The sequence below is a fragment of the Saccopteryx bilineata genome, chromosome 2 (genome assembly GCF_036850765.1).
Source record: "Saccopteryx bilineata isolate mSacBil1 chromosome 2, mSacBil1_pri_phased_curated, whole genome shotgun sequence".
In the NCBI taxonomy this organism is placed as follows: Eukaryota; Metazoa; Chordata; class Mammalia; order Chiroptera; family Emballonuridae; genus Saccopteryx; species Saccopteryx bilineata.
Window position 1 is genome coordinate 166,770,634 of NC_089491.1, and position 24,371 is coordinate 166,795,004.

At 37.9% G+C, this 24,371-nt stretch overlaps 1 protein-coding gene across 1 annotated transcript in view; it reads left to right on the plus strand.

The window, feature by feature from the left end:
• Positions 1–21,574, plus strand: part of PLCH1 (phospholipase C eta 1) — a 371,189-nt gene extending 349,615 nt beyond the window's left edge. The window contains exon 24 of the transcript XR_010729158.1: positions 21,505–21,574. The gene's annotated coding sequence lies outside the window, so the exon portion shown is untranslated. The remainder of the gene's footprint in view (positions 1–21,504) is intronic.
• The last annotated feature ends 2,797 nt before the right edge of the window (positions 21,575–24,371 follow it).

The window sequence follows — 24,371 nt, forward strand, 5'->3', positions numbered from 1 at the left end:
TTTTAAGCCCTAGAGCCATGCTTTGGAGGTGGAGAAATACTCTGCTCCTGTGTGTCATAGAGAAGAACAGGACACTGGCAACCTGTAATAAGTACCTCCAAGGGTTTATATTTTTCTGTAACAGAAAATCTGAAGATAGGTAATCTTAGGGCTATTTTAGTGGCTCAGCAATTATTGAAGACTCAGGTGCTTCAGTCTTTCCAATCTGGCATTCCTGGTATGTCAGGGACATCTTTTTGTCACAAGATAACTATAGCAACTCCAAATGCCACATCCTTTTCTGTCAACATCCAAAAGCAGGACAAGTGAAGTAGGGTCTCTTTGCCTCTTTTTTATCAGGTGAAATGGAAGTTCTCTCTCTCTCTCTCTCTCTTTCTCTCTCTCAATCCCTCCAGCCCCTCTTAATCTGGGAAGAAAATCTTTCCTCAAAACAGACTTCTAATTATAACTTCACTAATCAGACCTGGTCACATGACTACTACTAGCTGCAAGAGGATGACTAAGTAAACATCTGACATTTTCAGCTTTTGTCATGAGAGGCAGGCTCTGCCAACTTAGAAAAAGGTGTAGGAGGATGGCCACTGGGTTCAAAGTCAATAGGATACTATGCGTCTACCCTCACAGCAATAGTATTTTCAATATCCAAGTATAGAAGTATCAAATATTTGCCCCAGACCACTGTGCTCTTGAAACACAACTTCCTCAATTTCCACTGCATGAGACTCTGAGTCACAACTGCTGATGCAGAGGTGTATTCAATCACAACCTCCTACTCCTGAGAGAATTGAGTATTTCCTGAGATCCGATATCAAGCAACCCCCTGGGAACAAGTCTGTTTTGCTGAACAGACAAGAAAGGATGTCTCTCGTTTGATAATTTAGAGCAATTTAAGAGAACTTTCTGTGAAACAGTTTTTCAGAACTCATAATCAAAATAGTACACTAACAAATGAGTATGAGACTAGGGTTGATTATAAAATGATCTCTTCTGAGAAACAAGCTAAATTTGGCTTATTTTTCAAAGAATCAAATTCTCTGACTCTAGGCAGATTAATAACACTAAATAACTTGTTTCTGTGTATATTAGAATCATACACAGCATCTGGGACTTTAATAATGTTTAAAAATGGTAGAAATGGTAGCAAAGACTCCTGGGTCAAATAATTGTTGTCTAACAGCTTCCGGTTAAACTGCTATGACAACAGAAAAAGAAAGATAAAATGCAATTAAAAGCTAAAACCTGAAAAGTGTTATAATAAGCTGGAAAAAAATTTTCTAAGTTCAAAACAAATGGAACTACACCTATAGAAAATAATCCCATTCATTCATTATCCTGGAAACAAAGGCAGCATAAAAGTAGTGGAAATATACTTCATGATCCCTCTGCCGGCATCAGGGAGCTAGAGTCAACATCATCAAAAAAGAAACACTTGCTTCTCTAAGAAAGCTAGAAGAATTCTTTCCCAATTCCTAGCTCTCCTAGATTATTTCACTAGATTAATTTAGAGATCTTAATTTCCCCCCTGTCCTGAAATACTTCACAGACATGTAAAAGCTACAGTTCCCAGAATGCAGTGCACCACCATGTACTTTACAAGTCAAGCACTGTGAGAAGGGGGTTAGGTAGAAAGAAACCAGGCAGTAGCAGATTCTTGCATTCTTGGAATTGTAGAATTCCTCACTTTCCCTGCTCTGGGTGTCATAAACTGGGTGGGGTCAAAGACCATCAAACACATTTATAAAGTTAAGAAGGGTTTTTGCAGAAATGCTCAACTTGTAGACTGCCCCTTTTCTACCCTCAACACTTAGTACTTAACCCAAGTTTCACAGTGAGTGTGATGAAACACTATTTGGAGCATCAATTGTATGTGTACAATATGTGATAAGTAGCATTTACTGAATACCTACTATGTGCCTTCTCCTATTTTAAACACTTTATGCTATGTAAACCAATAAGTAATCTTCACAATAACACCATAAATTAGGTGCTATTATTATTTATTCTCATTTTGCAGATATGAAACTGAAGCATAGCAAGATTCAGTAGCTTGTTTATATTTTCATTTAGTAAATGTCTGAGCTGGTATTGAATCTACCTAGAGAATCTAGCTCTCAATCACACTCTTAATTACATTTCTATTCTGTCCTTGGAATATATATAGTGAAATAGAATTTGTTTGTATTGATGTATATGTTTGTATCATACAAACAAATGTATGCATACATAAATGTGTTTATCGTCCTGGCCAGTTGGCTCAGCGGTAGAGCGTCGGCCTGGCGTGTGGGGGACCCGGGTTCGATTCCCAGCCAGGGCACATACGAGAAGCGCCAATTTGCTTCTCCACCCCCACCCCCTCCTTCCTCTCTGTCTCTCTCTTCCCCTCCCGCAGCCAAGGCTCCATTGGAGCAAAGATGACCCGGGCGCTGGGGATGGCTCCTTGGCCTCTGCCCCAGGCGCTAGAGTGGCTCTGGTCGCGGCAGAGCGATGCCCCAGAGGGGCAGAGCGTCGCCCCTGGTGGGCGTGCCAGGTGGATCCCGGTCGGGCGCATGTGGGAGTCTGTCTGTCTCTCCCCGTTTCCAGCTTCAGAAAAATACAAAAAAAAAATGTGTTTATCAACTGATCAAAATGATGACAAAGTCATTAGCGAATAAGTTGGCACTAATATGATGGACAGTTGGGATGGGGATATATCAACATAAGTAAAATCCATCTTTCAAGCCCGGAGTCCCAAGAGAAGATAGGTGATGAGAGAGAGGTGGAGAAAGATGAACACTCACACTGTATAAAAGTATTGCTACTGGTAGACCAGGCTCCTGGCCAAGCCTGTGTTGTCAGACTACATTCAGTTAATGGCATTACAATCTTAAACTAGCTACCTCAAGAATAAATACCTTTCATGGACTGCTTCTAACTCAGAATTCTATAAGGGGCATCCTTACTTGTCATCGGAAAAGAAGTGTAAAAAAACTGCTCTGTCTTGTCCTAGGAGCTGTATGTTCTCTGTCCCTCAATGCCTGCCAGGACCCAAAAATAGGGGATAGAAGTCCTCCTACCCCCTTTTCTCCTCTCTGTTCTTTGCACATAAATAAAAGCATAGGATAGGAAAGAGGCAAACATCCTTTCAATTGTGCCTTCCATTATGTTGGATTTCAGGTCTTAACTTACTGTTGATAGTAACAATGATAGAAAAATGTAAGCTCATATGAATTTTAAAACTCTAGAAGGATAGAAATGGGTTATATTAAACTTCCAAATTTATAAACAGAAAACAGAGCAAAAAAAAATGTAACAGGTTGATCAGGCCTTTATTTTGAAGATCAAAGTCAATGTAGGGAAGAAATTTCATTTATTGCTGATAGGTATGTTAAGATTCATGTAGAGCAACTTAAAAAAATTGTCCAAAGTTATTAATGATAGGAAAAAATATTCATGTTTTCTAGCTAAGTAAAGAAAAAGTAATTTATAAAATGATTTATATTGAAACAATATTTTATAGATGAATTTTATATGAGAACGATACATAATAGAACATTTTACAATTAATACAAGTTACTCTTTAATGAGAAAAAGAAAACAATTTAGTAGGTAGCAGTTCTTCCACTAATTATAAACTGTTGTATTTAATGTTGTCTTCTCTTCATAAAACTTTTACAGTGAAATTCCATGAGAGTGTTACTGATTTAAATCCAGTGCTAAAATTCCTTTTATTTGCAGATCATCATATAATATATATACGGGGAAAATGAGTCACTACAACCTCATGAAAACTCTCTATCTTCATACCTCTAAGCCTTTATCAAGAAGAAAAAAGGGGCAGGGGAGGAGATATATTTCACACTGTAAATAGTATACATTTTATAAAATATATTGTTTAGATGATTTCAGGGTTGGTAAACTAATTGAGAGCATTATCATGTGTATAAGTTGTAGAAAGACAATTTGGCAGCTTGCAAGAATAGAGCTCACTATTTTGTCTGTTTCATTCAATTCCTCTCCTGTCGATGTTCCTCCTTATGCCTTCATTAAGAATATAATGCTAGGTCGAGCTAACCTGAATGCATTGGAGATTCTCAGTGCTCAGTTACAAAATAAGGGAATGAGAGCCAACATTAGTTAACTTACACACAGCACATACCATTGAAAGATAGATTGAATCTATGTGAAGCAGTAATTGCTGGCTGTATATATGTGCCAGTCCCCAGTGTTACTAATTTTTGGCTTACTAGGAAATATATAAGCTGGTATGTCAATGAGAAATAAAACCCCATTTTCATCACTTAGAAGGAAGGGAGTCAATGGGAAGCAAACTCCAGTTTTCCATGTGTCAATCCCAGGCACCATGGCTTGATGGTTAATTTTATATCAACTTGACTGGGCCACAGAATGCCCAGATATCCAGTTAAACATTATTTTTAGCTGTGTCTATAAGGGTGTTTCTGGAATAGATTGACATGTGAATCAGTGGACCTGAGTAAAGTTACTTCATCCAATCAGTTGAGGGCCCAAATAGAACAAAAAGGCAGAGGAAGACTGAATTTTCTCCCTGCCTCACTGTTGAACTGGACATAAATCTTCTTTTGCCCTCAGGGCTCCTACTTCTCAGGCTTTCAAACTCAGACTGGACTCTCCAGCTCTCAGGACTCCACCAGCACCTAGGGCTCCAGCTTCTAGATGGCAGGTCGTGGGACTTCTCACATGAGCCAATGCCATGTGATAAATTTCTTTCTACATATGTGTTTCTTACTGGTTCTGTTTCTCTGCAGAACTCTGCCTAATACACAGGCCAATGAGGAACAGTTCTCAATTTTTAATAATTGACTTGTGGAAAAATACTAGAAGAGGAAAGAGCTTGGTCACAGAATTCAAAGTAACCTTCTCATTTAAGAGATGCTTTGAGCCTGACCAGATGGTGGCACAGTGGCTAGAGTATTGGACTGGGATGCAGAGGACCCAGGTTTGAAGCCAGCTTGAGCACATGGGCTCATCAGCTTGACTGTGGGGTCACTGGCTTGAGTGTGGGATCATAGACATGACCCTGTGGTCACTGGCTTGAGCCCAAAGGTCTCTGGCTTGAAGCCCAAGGTTGCTGGCCCAAGGTCACTGGCTTGAGCAAGGGGTCACATGCTCTGCTGTAGCCTCCCACCCCCCATCAAGGCACATATGAAAAAGCAATCAATGAACAACTAAAGAGCTGCAACAAAGAATTGATGCTTCTCATCTCTCTCCCTCCTGTCTTCTGTCAATCTCTCTGTCTCTCTGTCACTGTCACACACACACACACACACACACACACACACACACACACACACGGAAATGCTGATTATACTTTCCAGCTTTCACTAAATCCGAAGTGGGAACCCAGAAGCCTCTGTGCAATGGTTCAAAAAAAGGTGTGCTCTATCTGAATGGGTCTTCTTGGACTGGGTCTACCCACCAAGTCACAAATCTGGGTGACTAAATTGTTTATACAACTGCTCAATATTGATATGTCTTCCATAATTTTTTTAGAAGAAGAAACTGAAATACAAATTAGTTCACAAATTCCAAAATATGAAGATGTTAATGTTTGTAGCCATGGGGTTTACCAGGCACGACAGGAGATGCAGCTGGGGTTGGAGAACCTAGAGGTAAAGATGTAAATATAGAAATGGGTGTAACTCTTTTTTTTTTTCTATTGCATGTGCGCACGAGAGGGAGAGAGAGAAAGGCAGATAGGAACAGACAAACAGAAAAAGAGAGAGATGAGAAGCATCAATTCTTTGTTGCTGTTCCTTAGTTGTTCACTGAATGCTTTCTCATATGTGTCTTGACTTGGGGGCTACAGCAGACCGAGTGACCCCTTGCTCAAGCCAGCAACCTTTGAACTTAAGCTAGTGACTATGGGGTCATGTCTATGATCCTACGCTCAAGTCAGAGACCCCACGCTCAAACTGGCGACCTTGGGGTCCTCTGCATCCTGGTTCTACACTCTATCCACTGTACCACTGCCTGGTCAGGCAAAATGGGTGAGCTGGACTGTCAGTTCCTCAGACTTGTTCCTGACATGCTAGGCATTTTGTGCCTGCCATGAGTTAAATAGGGTCAACTTCCTTGAATATTCAGACTGAATAGTAGTGAGAGTGGATGGATAGGCAGGGAGCTCACATAGGACATACTTTTGAAAATTGATGCTCTCCTTCATCTGGAAGTCAGTGGGAAGAAGAGGGTCTGCTATTTCTCAGGAAGTTGACCTTATTACCCATAAGGAGGTTGATTAGCTTGATTCCAAAGTCATGAGTCCCCTCTTTAGGGGAATGGAGAAGTGTACAATAGAAGGGTGATATTGAAGGTAAGGGCTTAAGACAGTGGTTCTCAAACATTTTGAAGTCGGGGCATATTTAAAATCCTACAAGTAATTGTAGACGCACTATATACAAATTTCTGAGAAATATGTTATAATAATTAAGTCAAATATTAAAGAAAAAATACAAAGTCCAAGTGTGCTTTTATGGTAATTAAATGAAATAAATATGACAAAATTAAATTTATTCTGACATTAAAAACCATTTTTATATTATATATTTTGAGTTATGCTTTTTAGAATTCATGAAAAAGAGGGGTTAAAAAAAAAGACAAAAATGTTATCTTTTAATATATATGGATACATTCTTAATAAGATTTAGTAAATTCATCAGGTCCTGGTGAGAATGTGTTAAATTTTTTCATTCTTGTGTTTATGAGAAACATGAGCTTGATGTGTCCTAGAGATTTCTTCAGTGTTTGGGCATATATTTGAAAGGCATACTCTCATTTCCCCATCAATACATTGAAGAATTCCTCTCTTTTTACTCTTAATTGTGTTGAGAGTAGAAAATCCTAATTCACATAAATAGGATGTTGAAAATTGTAGTAAAATGTTCAAAGCTTTTTTAAAAATTGATTTTAATGTATTGTGTTTACATAGATTCTAGTGTTGCCCTGAATGCATCGCCCCCTTCCTCATATTCCCCTCAACAACCCCCTTGCCCCCCTCCCCATAGTGCCCTCCCCACTTCCCTTCAGGGTTATCCCATCCTATCATTCCCTTTCCCTCTGTCCTCTTTTGCCCTGGACCCTTTGATCCCTCCTCTGTCTCAGTTCTGTTCTTCAGTTCACTTTGTTCATTGGATTCCTCAAATAAGTGAGGTCATATGATATATTTTTTTCTCTGCCTGGCTTATTTCACTTAACATTATAGTTTCCAGGTTCATCCATGTTGTCACAAAAGGTAAGATTTCCTTCTTTTTCATGGTCCCATAGTATTACATTGTGTATATGTATCACTGCTTTTTAATCCACTCATCCACTGACGAACACTTGGGCTGTTTCCAGATCTTTGCTATTGTGAACAATGCTGCCATAAACATAAGGGTGCCTTTCTACTTTTGGATCAGTGATATGGTGTTCTTGGGTTATATTCCTAAAAATGGGATGGCCAAGTCAAAAGACAGTTCGATTTTTAATTTTTTGAGGAATCTCCATACTGTTTTCTACTGTGTCTGCACCAATCTGCATTCCCACCAGCAGTGCAGGAGAGTTCCCCTTTCTCCACATCCTAGTCAGCACTTATTATGTGTTGTTTTGTTAATGTGCGCCATTCTGACTGGTGTGAGGTGTTATCTCGTGGTTTTAATTTGCATTTCTCTAATGATTAGTGATGTTGAGCATTTTTTCATATGCCTATTGGCTATCTGTATATCCTCTTTGGAGAAGTGTCTATTCATTTCTTCTGCCCATTCTTTGATTGGATTGTTTATATTCTTGGTGCTGAGTTTTACAAGTTCTTTATAAATTTGGTTATTAACCCTTATCAGACTTACTGTCGAATATGTTTTCCCATTGTGTAGTTTGTCTTTTTATTCTGTTCATATTGTCTTTAGCTGTGCAAAAGCTTTTTAGTTTGATATAGTCCCATTTGTTTATCCTGTCTTTTATTTCCCTTGCCCGTGGAGATAAATCAGCAAATATATTGCTGTGAGAGATGTCGGAGAGCTTACTGCCTATGTTTTCTTCTAAGAGGCTTATGGTTTTACGGCTTACATTTAAGTCTTTTATCCATTTTGAGTTTATTTTTGTGAATGGTGTAAGTTGGTAGTCTAGTTTCATTTTTTTGTAAGTAGCTCTCCAATTTTTCCAACATCATTTGTTAAAGAGGCTGTCTTTACTCCATTGTATGCTCTTACCTCCTTTGTCAAATACCAATTGTCCATAAAGGTGTGGGTTTATTTCTGGGTTCTCTGTTCTGTTCCATTGATCTATATGCCTATTCTTATGCCAGTACCAAGCTGTTTTCAGTACAATGGCCTTGTAGTATAATTTGATATCAGAAAGTGTGATACCTACCATTTTATTCTTTTTTTTTTTCAAGATTGCTGAAGCTATTCATGTTCTTTTTTGGTTCCATATCAATTTTTGGTATCTGTGTTCTATTTCTTTGAAGTATGTCATTGGTATTTTAACCGGTATTGCATTGAATTTATAAATTGCTTTGGGTAATATAGACATTTTAAGGATGTTTATTTTTTTCTATCCATGAACATGGTATATGCTTCCACTAGTTTGTATCTTCCTTGATTTCCTTTAACAATGTTTTATAATTTTCCGAGTACAAGTCTTTAATATCCTTGGTTAAATTTACTCCTAGGTACTTTATTTTTTGTTGTTGTTGTTCCAATAGTGAAGGGGATTTTTTTCTTAATTTCTCTTTCAGACAGATCATTGTTGGTGTATAAAAATGCCTCTGATTTCTGAGTATTAATTTTATATCCTGCCAGCTTGCTGAATTCATTTATCACATCCAGTAGTTTTTTGACTGAGACTTTAGGGTTTTCTATGTACAGTATCATATCATCAGCAAATAATGATAGTTTTACTTCTTCTTTTCCAATTTGGATGCCTTTTATTTCTCCTTCTTGTCTGATTGCTGTGGCTAGGAATTCAAGATCTATGTTGAATAAGAGGGATGAAAGTGGGCACCCCTGCCTTGTTCCTGATATTAAAAGGATAGTTTTTAATTTTTGCCCATTGAGTATGATGTTGGCTGTGGGTTTTTAATAGATGGCCTTTGTCATGTTGAGATATGTTCCCTATTTTCCCACTTGGCTGAGATTTTGATCATGAATGGGTCCTGGATTTCAGTAGATGCTTTTTCTGCATCTACTGAAATTATCATGTGGTTTTTGTCCTTCCTTTTGTTTATGTGATGGATCACATTGATTTATTTGCAAATATTGTACCAGCTTTGCCTCCCCAGAATAAATCCCACTTGATCATGATGTATAATCTTTTTCATATATTGCTAGATCTGGTTTGCTAATATTTTGTAGAGGATTATAGCATCTATATTCATCAGAGATATTGGCCTACAATTATCTTTCTTTGTGTTGTGTTTGCCTGGTTTTGGAATTAGAATTTTGCTCACCTCATAAAAGGAGTTTGGGAGTCTACCTTACTCTTGGATTTTTTGAAATAGCTTGAGAAAGATAGAAGTTATCTTTGAATATTTGATAGAATTCACCTGTGAAGCATCTCATCCAGGGATTTTGTTTGTTGGGAGTTTTTTGATACCTGTTTCCATCTCATTTGTTGTAATCAGTCTGTTTAGGTTTTCTGATTCTTCCAGATTGATTTTTGAGAGATTATATGTTTCAAGGAATTTGTCCATTTATCTAGGTTGTTTAATTTTTTGGCATATAGTTCTTCATAGTATTTTCTTACACTACTTTGTATTTCTGTTGTGTCAGTGGTTATTTCTCCACTCTCATTTCTAATTTTATTTATTTAAGATCTCTCTCTTTTTTTTTTTTTGGTGAGTCTGGTTAAAGGTTAATCGATCTTGTTTACCTTTTCAAAGAACCAGCTCTTGGTTTTGTTGATCCTCCGTATTGTTTTTATAGCCTCTATGTCATTTATTTCCACTCTGATCTTTATTATTTCCTTCCTTCTACTACCTCTGGGCTTTACTTACTGTTCTTTTTCTAGTTCTTTTAGATGTGGGATTGTTTATTTGAGCTTTCTCTAGCTTCTTAAGGTATACCTGTAATGCTATGAACTTCCCTCTCAGTACTGCTTTTGCCGTGTCCCATAAATTTTGAGTTGTTGTATGCTCATTATTCATTTCTAATTTTTTTAAAAATTTCTTTTTTGATCTCATTGTTAACCCATTCATTATTTAATAACATACTTTTTAGTTTCCAAGTGTTTGAGTATTTTTCAGTTTCTCTGTTGTGGTTGATTTCTAGTTTTATGCCATTGTAATCAGAGAAGATGCTGATATAATTTCAATCTTCTTAAATTTGTTGAGACCCATTTTGTGCCCTAACATGTGGTCTATCCTAGAGAATGTACCATGAGCACTTGAAAAGAATGTATATTCTTTTGCTTTAGGTTGAACGGTTCTAAAGATATTTGTTAAATCCAGTTAATCTAGTGTGTTTTTTAAGTCTGCTGTTTCTTTGTTAATTTTCCTTCTTGAGGATCTATCTAATGATGTTAGTGGGGTATGAAATCTCCTACTACTATAGTATTGCTGTTGATCCCGCTCTTTATATCCATCAAAGTTTGCTTTATATATTTAAGTGCTCCTATATTAGGTGCATAGATATTTATAATGGTTATATCTTTCTGTTGGATTGCTCCCTTTATTATTATGTAGTAACCTTCTTTATCTCTTACTATAGCCTTTGCTTTAAAGTCTATTTTGTCAGGTATAAGTATTGTTACCCCAGCTTTTATTTTATTTCCATTTGCATGAAATATTTTTTTTGAAACTTTTACTTTCAGCCTATGTGTATCTTTTGTTTTTAGGGGGTCTCTTGTATACAGCATATGTAGGGGTCTTGTTTTCTTATCCATGCAGCTACCATATATGTTTTGATTTTATTATTTAATTCATTTATATTTAAGGTTATTATTGATATGTAGTTTTTATTGCCATTTTATTCTTTAAAGCCACACTCCTCTTTTACTCTATTCTTTTTTCCCTTTGTTATGTTTACAACAGGCCCCTTAATGTTTCTTGCAGCATTGGTTTGGTTGTAATGAATTTCTTGTTGTTGTTGTTTTTTTGTCTAGGAAGCTTTTCATTTCTCCTTCAATTTTAAACAATAGCCTTGCTGGATAAAAAAGTCTTGGTTGTAGGCTGTTGTTCTGTATGACTTTGAATATTTTTTGCCATTTTGTTCTGGCCTCAAGTGTTTCTGTTGAGAAGTTGGATGTCATCCTTATAGGGGTTCTTTTGTAGGTGATAGACTGCTTTTCTCTTACAGCTTTTAGTATTCTTTATCTCTTAGCTTTGGTATTTTAATTTTGATGTGTCTTGGTGTAGATTTCTTTGGGTTTCTCTTTAATGGAATTCTCTGTGCTTCTTGAACCTGTGTGACTTTTTTCTTCATTAATTTAGGGAAATTTTCAGCTATGATTTCTTCAAACAAAGTCTCTATCCCTTGTTCTTTCACTTCTTCAGGAACCCTTATGATGTGGATGTTATTTCTCTTCATGTTGTCACAGAGCTCTCTTGGAATTTCCTCAGATTTTTTGAGTCTCTTTTCTTTTTGTTGCTCTGCTTTTGTGCCTTCATTTATTTTGTCCTCTATCTCACTGATTTGATCCTCAGCTTCATCCATCCTGCTTTTAGTTTCTTCCAATGTCATCTTCACTTGTCATTTCTGACTGATTCTTTTTCATTATTTCAGTGTTCTGTTTTATACTTGCTATCTCTTCATTTAGGTGCTCATTTTTTTATCTATTGTTCTAAGATATTTGAGTATCCTAACAATCATTATTTTAAACTCTGCATTTGGTAATTTGATTAAATCTGACTCATTCAAGTCCTTTTCTGGGGATTTCTCTTGATTCATTTGGGTTGCATTTCTCTGCCTTCCCATTTTGTCTGTGTATAAGAAGGGCATGGCCGGCCCTGGCCGGTTGGCTCAGCGGTGGAGCGTCGGCCTGGCATGCGGGGGACCCGGGTTCGATTCCTGGCCAGGGTGCATGGGAGAGGTGCCCATTTGCTTCTCCACCCCCACCCCCTCCTTCCTCTCTGTCTCTCTCTTCCCCTCCTGCAGCCGGGGCTCCATTGGAGCGGGGATGGCCTGGGCGCTGGGGATGGCTCCTTGGCCTCTGCCCCGGGCGCTAGAGTGGCTCTGGTCTCGGCGGGGCGACGCCCCGGGGGGGCAGAGCGTCGCCCCCTGGTGGGCAGAGTGTCTCCCCTGGTGGGCATGCTGGGTGGATCCCGGTTTGGCGCATGCGGGAGTCTGTCTGGCTGTCTCTCCCCGTTTCCAGCTTCGGAATATTAAAAAAAAAAAAAAAAAAAAAGAAGGGCATGGCCACAGGAGTCCTATGGGTATGGCCTCTGTGTTCCCTAGGTATGTTCTGTCTGCAGGCCCGCTACCCCCTTTGCCAGTGCATTATGTGTTCTGGCACCAATGTTGCTGGCATTGGCCTGCTGCAGCAGTTGCTGCAGTTTCTGCCTCTCCTTTGCAAGTGGAGCTGTGTTCATGTGCCTGGGCCACAAACCTCGGCACTGTGGGGGTGGGGCTGTGCACCTATGTTCAGCCAGGGTCTTCGCCATTTCCCTGCATTTCACCTCACCCCCACAGGCAGGGCTGCACTCTTGGCCTTGCTGCAAGCCCAGCTCTGCAGTCAGAGCTGCTCCCTGGCGCCCGGCCACAAGCCCTGGCTCTGCTGGCGGAACGTGTGCCCTCACTCAGCCAGGGGTATCTACTGGTTCTCCAAATTTTGCCCTGCCTCCATGGGCCAGACTGCAGTCGGATCACTCTTGCTTCCCTGACCCACATCTGCAGATTTGACCGCTTTTGTGTGCCCCTTTTGCCTCCATGGCTGCTGGGTGGGACTGAGCTTCCACCAGGCCTCATTCTTGGCTGGCCTGGCTTCTGCCCTTGCCAACAGGACTGTGGTTCTGCACCCCACCACTGCCCACTCTCCAGTGAGCACTCAGCAATGTGGAGTTGGCAATGCATCTCAGATTTTAGCACTCAATACTGTATCCCTGATGGCTCCCTCCTTCTAAGCGACTCTGCTCTCACTGCAGCAGGAGAACTTCTGTTTGGCTGGTGACCTGCTTCCCTTTGCTGGTATTGCTGGTTCCAGAAAAAATATTCACTTTAGATTTGGGTAGTGACTCAGCCCTGGGGTTAGGGTTGCTGTCCCTCAAAGTGTTTCTCCCTGGGCCTCCTAGATTATACTCTTCCCACTACTCCTGTCCTCTGATCTCTTCCCATCCCCCAGAGTCCTGGGTCAGTGGTTGTGAAAGAGGTGTTCTGTGTGGACCCTTTAAGAAGAATCCTGGGTCTGAGAAATCTGACTCTTTCTCACAAACAGTATTCTGGCTTGTTTTGCAGCTACATTCTGTCTGTAAGCCTCTTCTAGGCTCTGGGGCTGCAGGCTGGGGCTTTGTTCCTGGGGCCCAGAACCCTCCCCTCTTCGCTAAACTTACTTCATGCCATGTGAGTCTCTCCAGGCTGCTGTTTGCTCTGGGCAGCCCTCTTCACATATCTGCTTTTCCTGCCAGTCTCAGTGTCACTTCTTCAGTGATCCTTGATTAAAGAATCCTCTTAGTTTAGTCCATAATTGGTTTTTCCAGGTGATGGTTTTTAAAATTAAGTTGTAATCCACTTTGGTTCTGTGAGGTGGAAATTGGTACGCCCCCCTACTCCATCACCGTCTTACTTCCCCTCACAAGAATTTCAAAGCTTTTTTAGATATTACCACATATTCTTCTTTTATAGAAACCCAAAATGTTTCAAGAGACAATTCCTTGTTTAATCATCAATCCAAAATGCCCACCATACATATCATCTTAACTTTGCACCAAACAAAGGATAGACGAAATTTGCCTCCAGTCTTTCTGGGGAACATGAGGGATAGTGTAAACAATTCAGCTCCACAGGTTAACAGCCTTTTACAACCTAATCAGGCAAGTGAGGTGGCAGGTTGGGCAGACTGTCAGCTTACAGCCAATTCCCCACACCCCTATCCCCAAAAAATTTAAATTCTAAAAACCCAGTTGGTTTTTTGATCCTCAATAGGCACATATTTCTCTGGAATACCATAGGGAGCATCTGGAAATCTTCTAGGGCGCACATTTTGAGAACCACTGAGTTAAGATATCAATGATTTCTCCCTGCAGGTATGTGGGGGTGGATTTCTAGCACTTCTGAATAGGAAGGAAGTGTATGTACCCTCTGTAAAGAACTTAATATGGAGTCATCAATGTCTAAAGGGGACTGCAAATGGAATACTGGAAGCAGAGTGACATATTGTGTGTATGGGTGTGACAGAGGGAGTGCTGGTGGTGGAGAGCAGTCATCAGCTGTGTGTAAGCTGTTTTTCCTGGGAGACCAGCTACAATAAATCTAGAGACTGAATAGTGTTGGCAAAGTATGAATGAAGAAACCCCAGTTGTTTTTAACCTACTCATGGGATGAAGGGTATACTGGTCTTTTGAGAACTGAGAAATTTGCATGGAGGGGGCATAGTAGGATGGATCTGTTTTTTCCTTCTCCTTGATCATTGGTGAGAAAACACATAAGAATACTCTGGAGATGCCCAGAGTATTTCTGGGCAATGTGAAAGTGCTCATCATGGGAAGCCATCACATCTTAAAAGAGGACATCTATGAATGACTTTTTCCCCTCTGTCCCTCCTCTTTTTTACCTCCCACAATGATCTATCTAAGAACCATGTAGATGGCATTTGGTGGAGTGAAGGGAAAATTGCCTGAACACACACAAAAAAATATTGTAACTGTACAAAGTCAAAGAGAAACCTCTTTAATATCCAAGAAACCTTGGGGCAGACAAGCTGAAATAGGAGAGGAAATTTATCTGCCTTCTGCAAGGTGGTGGCTGCGTGGGTGTGTTAAGACTTAAGAACTGAAGTCTTACCCCAATAAGAAGTCAATCTAAGGAAATGCACTGTTTTGTATATTCTTTTGGACTCTGTGTGTCTGATGAGCTAACAGTAAGACAGTTTAAATCTAGACTTTACTATGTCATTTTTTCCATGAGAATCCAGTAATGCTAGGGCGTCAAAAACATACATGAGATTTTTTTTCTCTAGGTAGATAATATACAGCTTGAAATACCTGATATACTTTAAGAATTTCTATTTGAGTTATGGTCCTTATATTTTTATCAGCCTGTAGGAGCTGGGGAATGGGAAGGATAAAAGTTAATAACCACCATTGGATATAAGCCTACTATTGCCAGGTTTAGGTACACATAATACCTTACTAATCCTCACAAATTCAGAAAGTAGACATTATTACTTTCATTTTCCAAATGAAGGACTTGAAGCTCAACAAGGTTAAATGGTTTGACCAAGATCAAGAGTAGTTTGGCCATGGTGGAGAGCTTGGATTCAAATTTAGTTCTGCCTTATTCCAAAGCCTTATCCAGTTTCTGTTCATTTTATCAAACTTGTAGCATGTATGAGTGTGTGTGTGTATGCATGGTAAAGTGTGTGCATGTGTGTGTATGTGTGCGTAAAAGTTCTTTCTCTTTTTTTAGTAAAATGGTACCACTTATATGGCTAGAGGTTAGATGCTCTTCTCCCTCAGGCCTCCAGAATGGCAGCTTTAGGACAAAACAATATGACTGACTGATTTTTACATCCATCTTGAAGGCTCCAGTGAGGCTTAAAGCTCTGATTGTCTTGTTGAATTATTTTTTTAGCTGCCTTTTTTGAGCAAGACACTCTCACAATTCATTATTCCCCTGAATGTGTTCACTTGTGGAACACTGAGTGAATTCAGTGGGAGACTAAAGGATTTAGGGGTCTTTACCAGAAACGTTGATTTATATGTACATATTTTGCCTACTGAGATTTGTAAGTTATACTATTTTATTTGAGCCCTTCCTTCTCAGTCATGCAAAGTATTCTGAAAGCAACTAATTTCATTGCATCAAAGAGCAAAGAAAGAGGTAGAGGTGATAGTACTTGGTCTGTTATGGTTAGGGTGGTGCAGGGGAGAATGACAACCTTTAGTGAAAATTAAAACCCCAGTAGTTACAGATGATGAAATTGATATTGTGCCATTTCGCTCTTTTTTGATGACTGCACTTTTCAGAATAGCCCAGTCACAGTGGTAAGAAAAACCCTTTGAAAATGTTACTTCTCAGAAGTGTTACCATAACAGGAAAAAATCTGAGTCCAGTCACTGCTACCTCTGTTTGATAAGGAGCTCAGAGTTTCATTTGCTTGTCCATTTTGTGCTGTGTTGATTACAGTATTTATCAAGTTGGTTCTCAGTAATTTTTCTTCTTTCTTGATAAAAATACTGATGACATATAAGCAAAGACATTGACAATCTTTTGGATTTGTAATGATCCATGAATCTATTGATCTTACAGAGTTGTGTCATGGCACTGTGTTGAGAATGCATGAGGGGGCTTTTCTCATTTTTCAGTTAATGCTAAACAGGATTTATTTAGTGGCAGAAAGCAAGAATTTAGTAGATGGTATCTGAGAGCTTTGACACTCAGATAATGTTCTTGGAATTCTAAAACAAATTAGTTATTTTCTTTTACTCTATGATCTGAAGAGATGATTAATATTAATATTCAAGAATTTATCAGCTCACTAAAAAGAAACTAGCAGAGTGAAAATTATTTATGGCTCTTAATGAGCTGATGGACAAAAAAATTACACTACATTTACTCATATTTTTTTCCATGTAGTCATTTCTGATTATTTCCCAATATCCCTGCCGACTATGTCTAGTTTTGAGGATAAAATCTATTTACTCCCTGGAATCTGCTCCATTTTTATAGGTTAGGTGCTGGGTTGGTAATGACAGCAGATAAGCAAAGCCCCTTGTTAGAGCAGTTGAAGGGGCCAGAAAGTTCCTGTTCCTGGAATTGTTTCCTAAGGGTTGCCAAGCTGAATAGGTTCTTAAAATATGGCTTCCTTCTCTGGAGTCCTCAGGCCATTGGTTATACTTGAAGGCAGTTTAACTTGCTTGATTTCTCCTCTCTGCACCATTATGGTTGTAAAATACATTCCTTAAGGGAGAATAATTATTTAAATAAATGTGGAACACTCTATTGGCCTCTTCATGTTTATTCACCTGGAATGAACTACTTCTATTCAGAATATGAATAGCCTGAAAAGGCTGAGTATATATTCTCTTATATTTCAGTTTTATAAATGTTCAAATATTACAATGGTTCCTCTTCCAGGAGAGTTAAAATGTTTAGATGCACTGATGTTACATTTTCTGTGTGTGTGTGTGTGTGTGTTTGTGTGTGTGTGTGTGTGTGTGTGTGTGTGAGACAGAGACAGAGAGAGACAAAGTGAGGAACAGATAGAGACAGACAGACAGGAAGTGATGAGAAGCATCAATTCTTCATTGCGGCACCTTAGTTGTTCACTGATTGCTTTCTCATATGTGCCTTGACCAGGGGGCTACAGCAGACTGAATGACCTCTTGCTCAAGCCAGCAACCTTGGGCTCAAGCTCGTGAGCCTTTGTCAAACCAGATGAACCTGCACTCAAGCTGGCAACCTTGGGGTTTTAAACCTGGGTCCTCTACACCCCAGTCCGATGTTCTATCCAATGCACCACTGCCTGGTCAGGCTGATGTTACATTTCTAAAAGTATAGAGCATTCTTGTTTTTTAGTTTTTTTCTAATAAACACTTAGGAGTGTTCCAAGCTGAAGATATCTTTTGATTCACATGTAAAGTTCCATTCTTTCTTTTCTTAGGTTATATTAGCTCTTTCTTACCATTCCCAGAGAGAAGAGGTGTTTTATTTTGTTTGTGTTTTTTGTTTTTTTCTAAGTGTCCCTCCTATAGCTCTAGACCAGTGGTAGTCAACCTGGTCCCTACTGCCCACTAGTGGGCATTCCAGTTTTCATGGTGGGCGGTAGCGAAGCAGCCAAAGTATAAATAAAAAGATAGTTTTAACTATAGTAAGTTGTTTTATAAAGATTTATTCTGCCAAACTTTGCAAAAATTTGACATAAAGTGGTAATTATTATTATATGATTTAACTTACTGTAACTCTGCTTTATAAATTTTATAAAGTAAAGTTACTTTCCTACTTTATAAATCACCATTACTGTGGAACCAGTGGACAGTTAGAAAATTTTACTACTAACAGAGATACAAAAGTGGGTGGTAAGTATAAAAAGATTGACTACCACTGCTCTAGAATATGCTATAAAAGGTTTTGGCCCTATTTCATCTCCATTCAGATTCTCTGTTGGTTATATAGTAAGACATCTCATGCTGGTGCTGAATAGCTACTTGTGGTTTTAGAAACAGGTCAACAAAGAAATTAAATTGCATAAAGAATATTAAAATCAAAGTAATAAAGGAAAGAAAAAATGTTAATAAATGAAAATTAAGATTCAAATCTTGGCCTTCAGTTATTTTAGCCACTATGCATAGTTTTCTCTGGGAACAGAATGAAGGAGCACCCATCTCAGAGAAAGAAGAGAAACTTAAAAGTTACATCTAAACTAAATCTTTATGAGTTATTCAGGAACAAAAGAGGAGGAACAAAAAACTGAGCCGGGTAGCTCAATTTGTTAGTGTTGTCTTGATACACCAAAGTTGTGGATTCAATCCCTGGTCAGAGCATGTAAGAGAATCAACCAATGAGTACACAAATAAGTGGAACAACAAATTATGTTTCTCTTTCTAAAATCAATAAATAAAATTTAATATACATATGTAAAGTTCTGCATTTTCTGCACAAGAAAGTTGGAAAATCCATTAAATTAGTCGGAATGTTTTAGGAGAATTCATGCCACTTTGGAATAAACAAAATTTATCATTCTGTTTTCAAATGTTGGGATTATGGTTTGTAAGAAAATAATATTTAGGCTGTGGTTATTCCTAAAAAAAAAAAATTAAAAAAACAGGATCAAGATCCTGAGATATATAGGGAGATCAACGAAAATATTTGAGATTTCCCCCACTGATCCTCATCTATCCACAGTAAAACAGGCAAACAGTGTATCGTCTAACACTTGGTTTTATGGAAAACTCTCATTTGGAAACCTGGAAAGAGAGGTAAGCTGGAAGGAGAGGAAATGCAAACTAGAAGGATGAAAAGGTTGACTATTAGGACTTTTCATTGTAGTTGTGTTTAGTTTTTACCTTTGAGCAATCACATTTCATCTTGAAACCTGCCATGACTGCTAGTCTGAAATAATGAAATGAAGTAGGTCACTTCACCCTGGAGGAATAAAATGAATCACTCCACCTTTGCAAAGCATGTAATTTACTTTTTTTTCTTTAAGGTAAAGATAAATTCTACCAAAAGCAGGGAAAAGTCATTAGGGTGTTTCACTTTTCTCTGACAATGTCTGTCACTTATTAGTACTCTTTGAATGGATTGCCCTTTAATTTTATTTTGAATGGGCTGAGATGATTTTCTCTAATAGCTAAATTTGAAATAGACATTGGAAGAGATAGAGAGAGAGGGTGAGGGAGAGAAAGAGAAAAAATTATTTTAAGGAATTGGCTTACACGATTATGAAGGCTGGTGAGTCCAAAATCTATAGAATAGGCTGATGAGCAGGAGATCCAGGAAAGAGTTGATATTGCAACTTGAGTTTGAAGACTGGCAGAATTCCCTCTTTCTAGATGGAAATTAGTCTTTTTTCTTGAGGTCTTCAACTGATTGTATGAGGCCCACCCACATTATGAACAGTAATCTACTTTACTCAAACTCTACTGATTTAAATATTAATCTCATCTGAAATGTATTTTCACAGCAACATCCAGTTCTATTTGATCAACTATCTGGTTATCATTGCCTAGTTAAGATGACACATAAAATTAACTATCACAACAATGTATATTATGTTTTTACCACTTTCCACCATGTCCTATCTATAGCAGCAGGTAAATCAGCAGGCTGATTCCTATTATTTTCAGGATATTCATCATATGTTACATGAGCCAAAAGTCCACCTGTAGTCTTTCTGGCATGCTATGACAATACTCAGACTATCTAGATTCTACATGCTTGCAAAGCATGAAACACTGTCTTATATTTAGAGTCACTTATTTCACTAAAAACGGTAATGCTAATAACATTTATAATTAAAGAAATATTTGCTTGAAAACAAGAAGTATATTCTCTGTTGTATCAAATTTGAAAAATCAACCTGTATTAAAGTAAGCTCTCAAAACCCTTGAGATGCTTGACTGGGCGGTGGTGTAGTGGATAGAGCATTGAACTGGGATGCAGAGGACCCAGGTTTGAGACCCTGAGGTTACCAGCTTGAGCACAAGCTCATCTGGTTTGAGCAAAGCTCACCAGCTTGGACACAAGGTCGCTGATTTGAGCAAGGGGTTACTTGGTCTGCTGCAGCCCCACGGTCAAGACACATATGAGAAAGCAATCAATAACAACTAAGGCATTGCAACAAAAAACTAATGATTCATGCTTCTCATCTCTTTCTATTCCTGTCTGTCTGTTCCTATCTATCCTTCTCTCTGACTCTCTCTGTCACTGTAAACAAAACAACAAAAAAATACATGTATTCACCCCAGCACATATGGATGAAGTGTGGCAGACTGGGAGAACTCAAGCAAAAAACAAAACAAAACAAAACAAAAAAAACCCCCCTTGAGATACTAAAATAACCCCCCACCTTGGAAAATGAAATTCCTCAAAATTAGTTTCTATTTTATTATGAGATTTTTCTAACAGATAAATTATTAGTAAAAATTGTTATACCAATTTATCAAAGTTATTTATTGGTTAAAGTCCTTTATACCATAATAGGGTACCCATTCCAATTATAGTTTCAAAATGTAACTTTTATCATGAAAAAAATAGCTATATTTCCATGACCATTTATATTACGTGAAAAATTATCTTACATAAACACAATAGACACTCATGACATGGAAAGAATATGAGCTATGTTACCTGCAATTATTTTAATTCTCATTTTTATGAATTCTTTGCTGAATTCTATACTTAATGAACAAAATTAATAACATATTCATAATCACAAAAACAATAGAACATCAACAGTGTTGAGGTTGTACAGACTGTGATATCTTAACTTTGTTTCGTATGTAATTTCAACAACAGCTTCAAAATCTGGAAAATTTTGTCTCCAGAAACTTGATAAATGGTGTTACCTGTAGGACTTCTGATTGATCTATTAATATGAAAAGATGATTTCTTTTAAAAAGAAGGTAAAGGTCAGATGCTATTCCCGGAATTTTAAATCAAGAAATGGTAACATTCACAAGACCTAGTATTTGTTAAGAGCAATGCTTCAAAACTGACTTAATCACAGTGCTTGAAATGGCACCTATAGAATATTTTAAAAGCTGATCTGCATCCATACTATAAATTAATTGAGAAGCTTATATCATTAACCTCTTAATTAAAATTGAGAGTATAAATTGCTGCTCAGTGATGTGCCCCAATTAGATACAGCACCAGAAATTATTACTTTCCTTTTTAAAAATTTATTCATTTTTTTTAGAGAGGAGAGAGAGAGAGAGAAAGAAAGAAAGGAGGGAGGAGCAGAAGAATCAACTCTCATGTGTGCCTTGACCAGACAAATGCAGGATTTTGAACCGGCGACCTCAGCATTCCCGGTTAACGCTTCATCCACTGTGCCACTATAAATCAGGCTTCATTACTTTCTTATCAGTAATTTTAACACTACTTAGCCATTTTCTTTTCTTTTGCTTTTTTTAACGTTTATTATTGATTCTTAGTGAGAGAGGAAGGGAGAGAGAAAGAGAGAGGGGGGGGAATATTGATCTGTTCCTGTATGTGCTCTGACTGGGGATGGAACTGGCAACCTTTGTCTTCAGGATGATGCTCCAACAAACTGAACTATCTGGCCAGGGCTACTTAGCCATATTCAATTTGAAAATTCTGGTCTGTTTTTACAGTGTCACTCTTAATGAAAACACTTGAAATAACGACTGAGGAACAAAATGAAACAAGATGTATTTGTGTGTTTTATATTATAAGAATTACCTATTGCAACCTTGATTTTATTCCCAACAATTCTGTTTCTCTCACCAAACATTTTATTAGAACTGCATAGTTTATTATATTCCAGTAATGATTAGTCTAGTTACTTTAAGAACAACTTAAGTTAATTCACAGCCACTAAGAACAAACTTGATCTCTAATCTTTATGTAATTTTATTTATTTATTTATTTATTTATTTATTTATTTATTCTATAAATTTGTTAGGGGTGCTATGCCAGCTATTTACCACAATCACTCAAATCTCCAAAACTCTACAAGTAACAGTGCTACTATAAGCAGGGACAGTTGTTACTGGTTTCCATTATAAAACCTAAATCTCATTTGTATATTTTCTATCCCAGTGAACATCTGTTTCTCTTATCTCTGTACTGTATTGATAGTCAACCAATAGCCCTTGCCATGCAGCTTACACCAAATGTGACAGCTAGCCATCTATTAACTCACTTAGAGATAGAATGTTAGCCCTCTTGTCAATAGCCCTTGGTACTCTCAACTGAAATTATTATTTTAGTACTTCTCATGGTTTGAGAGTTAGCAGTTGCCTTAATTCCCAAATGCCTTTTCTCCTAGGAAATATATCAAGACCCACCAAATCTGTACTTACCATATAGAAAACTCAAGCCCTTGTTTATCAACAGGAGCAACATTGATCCTGTTACCCATTAATAATCTCAAGATTGATGATATGATTTCATTTCAACTCATCAACCCTATTAAAACTAAGATTATTAACCATTACATTAACAGTAATATGCTTATGATGATGAGACATTGTACAGAAGTATATTTTCCAAGATTGTTGCACATCACTTATATAAAATGACTTTGATACAAAAAAATCCTCTTCATACGTCAGAAGCATTTATTTCTGCTGGATTTTTTTTATGTTCTCTCAAACTTAATTCCTATGCCAGAACTTGACAGACATTGGCCAGCAACAGGTATTTACCAACTATGTCTGCTAGAAATGCCCTTATTTAATATTTTAATTCTTTCAGCTTCTGGCATTCTTATTATTTGAGCCCACCACTGTCTCACAGAAGGAAATTACAACTGTTATCACCAATGTTTATCACCATTGCTCAAGGAGTTTACATTATTATAAGCTTCAGAATATTATAAAAAAGAATCACTATTTCTGACAGCATTTATAGCTCAACATTTTTTTGTGTGTGTAACAAAGACAGAGAGAGGAACAGATAGGGACAGACAGGAAGGGAGATAGATGAGAAGAATCAATTCTTCATTGCAGCACCTTAGTTGTTCAGTGATTGCTTTTTCATATGTGCCTTGACCCAGGAGAGGGCTATAGCAGACCAAGTGACCCCTTGCTCAAGCCAGCAATCTTGGGATCAAGCTGGAGAGCCTTGCTCAAACTAAGCTGGCACCACCACCTGGTCAGGCTCAACATTTTTTAAGAAAGAGTATGTCATGGATTACCTAGAATAATTGATACAACACTCCTAACTGTATGCTTTCTGCATCAACTAAAATTTACTTCATATTTAATCAGCACTTTAGATTTAAAGCTGCTATCTGATACTCTTTGTGGCTGTCATACAGCTATTCTTTTATGTACTAATTTATTGATGAGGAGCCTAGTTTTCAAGTATAAATAGTATAACTGACTTTAAATTAGCTACTATTGACATAAATCCAAGTAAAAAGTTTAATGTGGTCATTAGTAGTTAATATACTATTCACTTTTATATTAGTAATTATCACAATCTCATGACTTCCATTAAATATATTTACAGAAAATCAAGTCCATACCAGTCTGGACTTGATTACGAGATCTCCTGGCCTACCATGTTCATTAAAATTCTTCATAGAAATTATCATATTCTTAATATTTGATTTAGAAATTATGCTCTTTTGACCATGCCCTTGGAGTTTCAGCATAACTGACCTACTAACTATGCTTGTTAAAGTATATATTCTTATTCCACTATTAGACAACCCCAAATGAATAAAAAATGTACTTGAAAGAGTAGAATGAGCCTATCTAGGAGGTCTTGCTTTTGTTTTAAAATTCTTCCATCATTGTTTTAACAACTACCATTTCAATATATTATGTTAAAAAGTGTTCCTGATTGTAGAAAGTGCCCTACCTTAGTAATCATTCTTGGCTACCCCTATGTTTCTGCAGTTCTACTCTGGGGCCAGACTTGTCTCTGTATTTTTTTAAGTGAGAGGAAGGGAGATAGACTCCTGCAGGCACACTGACGGGGATCCACTTGGTAACCCTCATCTGGGGCTGTCACTTGGACCAACCAAGCCATCCTCGGTGCCCAGGTCCAATGCTCAAAGCAGTTGAGGCACTGGCTGAGAGAGGGTAAGAG